The following is a 4,736-nucleotide window of genomic DNA, read 5'->3' on the forward strand; positions in this document are numbered from 1 at the left end:
ATTTTGTTGCAAAAAGCTGAAATTGATGGTCCCTGTCAAAACTATCATCTCCCAGTCTCTAAAAGAAAATTGACCCTTGGTTTCTCTGCAGTACCCTTCAGCATTAGAGGAGGTCCACCTCTCCTTTAGCTAATACTACTTCAGTAAAAGCAAGTGTAATTGAAAATATAATTGACCTGATGTCCAGAACTTGCTATACTGAGGTACTGAAGTAGTGCCTGAAAATTATTGCTATATTTTAGGAGTATTCTTATGCCTGGAGAGTGCTATGCATATCTACATTCCTACATAAATAATAATAAGTAATAGAGCAGGGCTATTTTAAAGGTCTGATGTTATACAACCAATCAGGGATACAAATGAATATTTCATGCCATTAAAAATGCCTGCCACAAACCTATTGGAAAAGACAAAATTAACTGGTAAACTACACAAATGCTGTCAGAAACAAAAAACTCTTACAGCTATAGCTGCAGCATTGTGACCAGAAGGAAAAAGTCCTTGAGAAGTCTGACAATATTAAAATAGGATTTGTAAAATTCCTGAATACATCTCTTTCTTAACAGTTTTTAAAGCAGAGGAGATTTGTTTTTAAAGCAGAGGAGATCAGTGGCGCATAAATTATTTTAACACTCTTATTCACAAAAGATACCTGAGCCTTTTGCTGTATATACCATCTTCTTCAAGAAATAATTGTACTCTTGTAATTCCTGAAGGCCATGATTAGTTCCATTTTAAGATTTTGCATAATATACTACCCTGTGGTACCTAGTCAACCAAAGGTGTCATACAGACAATTATTACAGTATCTATAAAGAACATTACATTTTTTATTGTTAAATGTTTTGGGATATGTTACTTAAAGAAATTAGTAGACGTCCACAGCTCATGCTTCTTTTTGCTTTTATAGTATATTGCGGTAATGGAAGAACAGTACAAATGCTTTTAGGAGCAATGAACTCTTCCAACCTCTAATTCTGGTGCAGTGGCTGGGAAGATTTATTCTTTATTCATTTGTATGCACACGACAATTCAGCAAGGCTCAAGTACTGACTTTACCAGTTTTATATGATACGCCTTATGATTTCCTTGATAACTCTCAATTATGCTCTCTTCTCTGCCTGACCTCAGAAACTTTAATCTTCAGCATGAAACTTTAGTCCCTACCATTTTAATGTCAGTGGGCATGTGCCACACTTACTTTGGAAATTCTCAGTGGTAAAGAGTAAACCCAAAAGGCCTCCCCTCTTTGTTATCAATTTAACAAGCTTTAATCTGGTTTCTGTTTCTAGATTCTCCTTCATTCCTGAGAGATTCTTGCCGGCATTGATCCCAACTGCATCATGGAATACTGTAGCACCAGACTGTTTAGGAAAGTAATTTACAGAAAAAGTATGCAGACAATTAACTTAAATGGCATAACAAATCTGGACAACATTGCTACACATTAATAGTGACAATATGCTGGAACATACCAGTGTTTAGGATTCAATTGAAATAGTATGGACAGATTGTCTTTACCAGCACCATCCTGTGCATAGTGTAGCACACAGCTGTGCCATGCTGAGAAGAATTTTGGGAGGGAACCATAACCAAAGACCCAGCTGCTTTCATTCCCCATCTCCTTGTTTCCAGGGGAAACAACCTACGGTCTCCTAGCAAAAGATGTATTTTCCTTGTGTTGATTATCTGGTTTGCTCTGCTTAATCTATATGCTTCCTGAGTCTTACTTTCCAGAAATACAGTAGCAGTAGCATGGCTGGTGATAAAAGGAAGGCACTGTTTTCTATTTTAGAGCTTGCCTACGTGTATTTGGATCAACCATAGTCTGACCCAGTGTTTTTAAAGCCCAAATTTTGCTACGCTTACGATGACATAAGGTGTTTGTCAAGCACATTGATGATAACTTCCTTGCAAAGGTTATCAAGGACCTGACAAGGGGAAGTGTTCTTCTGTATCTGATATTTACAGATGGGAAAGAACTTGACTACAGTGACCATGAAACAGTAGAATCAGGGCAAAATAACAGAATCACAGCCCCAGACTTAAAGAGAGCAGACTTTGACCTTTTCAGGGGTCTTGGGGATCAGCTTGAAAGGATCCAATAAGATACAGTACTGAAGAGAAGTCCAAGAGAGTTGTTCTTATTTTCAAGGTTCCCTACCTTAAAGCTTAAGAACAGTCCATCCTGACAATAGGAAATCCAACAAGAGTGGTGGGAAGCCTGTGTGGATGAACACGCTGCTCTTGACTAAGCTCTCAGGAAGAGTACAAGAGGTGGGAGCTGGGGCAAGTATCCAGTGCCTGAGTGTACAAGAAGGAGAATGAAGGTGGCGAAATGAATAATTCCTGGTGGGCAAGCTGACAGTAAGACAGTGTCCTGGGTTTAGCAGTAGCAGTCAATTTTTTCTCCTTCTTGGTAGCTGGTGCAGCGCGCTGTTTTGACTTCCAGCCTGGGAACAGTGCTGGTGATACGGATGTTTTCAGTTGTTGCTAAGTGATGTTTACCCTGACCAAGGACTTTGTGAGGCTCATGCTCTGCCAGGGAGGAGGGGAAGCCGGGAGGAAGCAGAGACAGGACGCCTGACCCAGGTTAGCCAAAGAGGTATTCCATACCACAGCACATCATGCCCGGAGGGGGAGGGGGGTAACTGGGAGTTACCCGGAAGGACACGGGCTTCTGGGTGGGACTCGCTTCTTGGCTGGTGGTATTGTATTCTCTTCCCTGGTCATTTTCTCTTATCATTGTTGTCGTTGGTAGTAACGGTGGTGATTTGTGTTGTACATTGGTTGCTGGACTGTTCTTGTCTCAACCCGTGGGAGTTGCAGTCTTTCGATCCTCCTCCCCATCCCTCCGGGAGCGGGGAAGGGGAGAACCCCGGGTGGCGGGGGGGGAGGCACCTCGATTGCTTCCAGCCCTTCACCACTCACTGGGAGTGACTGAACAAGCTGTCTGGCTAGGGTTTAAACCACAACAGACAACAAAACATTTGGGATTCCTCACCCTCCTGTATTTCACATAGATTTTATGTGGCACCACTTAGCCAGATTTTGTAAATTATGGTTGTATACCTGGGTATTAGAGAAACTATTCTGGACTACTCTGGGGTTTGGTTGTCCAGAACTGCAAAGCATTGTTAAAATTCATTGCTGTTGATGTTCTGCTGAGTTTTTTCCACTGAGTCTTTTAAGTTTTTCAAAGCAATGCAGCAATTCTTGTTTAGAACCACACGTGTACTTCCTAATTGCCTGGCCAAACACTGGTGGCTAAAAACGGTAACTCTCATTCACTTTGCTGTCCCATCGAACTCAAAAGTGCTATTTCTATGTATAGGTACTTTTCTTATAGCTGATTATCTTTTAACAAAGAGCATTATATCATCAGGAGAGGCCTGGATTTTTTCAAACAACTTGCAATAAAATGCAGAATAGGAAAATTAAGGGAAAAAATAAATTCTAATACTTGTAATTTATTATTTTTCAAACTGGGTTTCTTAATCTAAAAAGTGGTAAGTTGACATACATTACTTCTATGCAAATCAATGAAAAAAAATGATTACTCGGGGACATTTTTATTGATTTTAAAATACGTTTCAAGTTTACAAGAAATTCAATTTTTCTGAAGGTTTAAAAAATTAATCATATATGATTGTATGTTATATGTTGAATGAGAGAGTAAAAAGGAATGCATTTCTTCCCAAGTGAATCATTATACAACTTCCAATGACTTCTGTGTTATAGAAAGTTAAATTTATGCATATGTCTAAGATGGATGAAATGCTCTTTATGGTCAACTCACCTTTATAGTTAATAGCAGCTGTACTTTAAAAAGATACTTTAGAGCGAAAGCAGTTGCCTTTTGGTGTTGTAGGACTGATGAGTATCAATCAGATATACGATACCATGACGTGTGCTCAGAAAGATGCCTCAGCAGAGCAATTAATGTTTGAAATAGGAGATGAGGAGAGTAATTCTCTTTGTTGAGTCACACCACTTAGCAATCTGTGGATAATTCAGTTCCATTGCCAGCACTACGAGACAGGACAGCAGGAAAATCAGCATAAGGGCAAGAGATGAGCTGCTACGCTGCTGTACAGAAATGAGATTCATCATTTTACATTTTGTGATACAGGACTAATGGTGATTGACAGCATCTGCTTATGAGTTACTGCTTGAAGATCTTCCAAAGGGTGAACTATGATCCTATTTGTCAGCATTTGCAGGAAATCACAGAGTTATAGAATTGTTTGGGTTGGAAGGGCCCTTCAAAGGTCATCTAGTTCCAACTCCCTTTCAAAGAGCAGGGACATCTTCAGGTTGCCCAGAACCACATCCATCCTGGCCTTGAGTGTCTCCAGGGATGGTGCATCCACCACCTCTCTGGTAAACCTGAGCCAGTGTTTTACCATCCTCGTTGTAAAGAATAGTCTTACTCTCATCCAGCCTGAATCTCTTCTCTTTCAGTTTAAAAGCGTCTCCTCTCGTTCTATCACAACAGGTCCTGCTAAAAAGTCGGTCCCTATCTTTCAAACCGCTCAGGAGGGCAAATAAGGGAGACACCGACACCAGTCCCTCACCCTGCGTTAAGCCTCTAGGTGAGAAAAGCCCCCCGAAAAGAGCCAAGCTCTTAACCGCCGGGCAGACCCTGTCCCCTGCGCACACCACCCCCGTACCCGGGCGCCGGGGCGGGGCTTGTCTGAGACGACAGCGCTGGCCCCGCCCCTCGCGCGGAAGAT

This window comes from Pezoporus flaviventris, unplaced genomic scaffold (genome assembly GCF_033815535.1).
Source record: "Pezoporus flaviventris isolate CSIRO_AGI_PZ_B2104156 unplaced genomic scaffold, CSIRO_AGI_Pfla_v1 ptg000025l, whole genome shotgun sequence".
Lineage (NCBI taxonomy): Eukaryota > Metazoa > Chordata > Aves > Psittaciformes > Psittacidae > Pezoporus > Pezoporus flaviventris.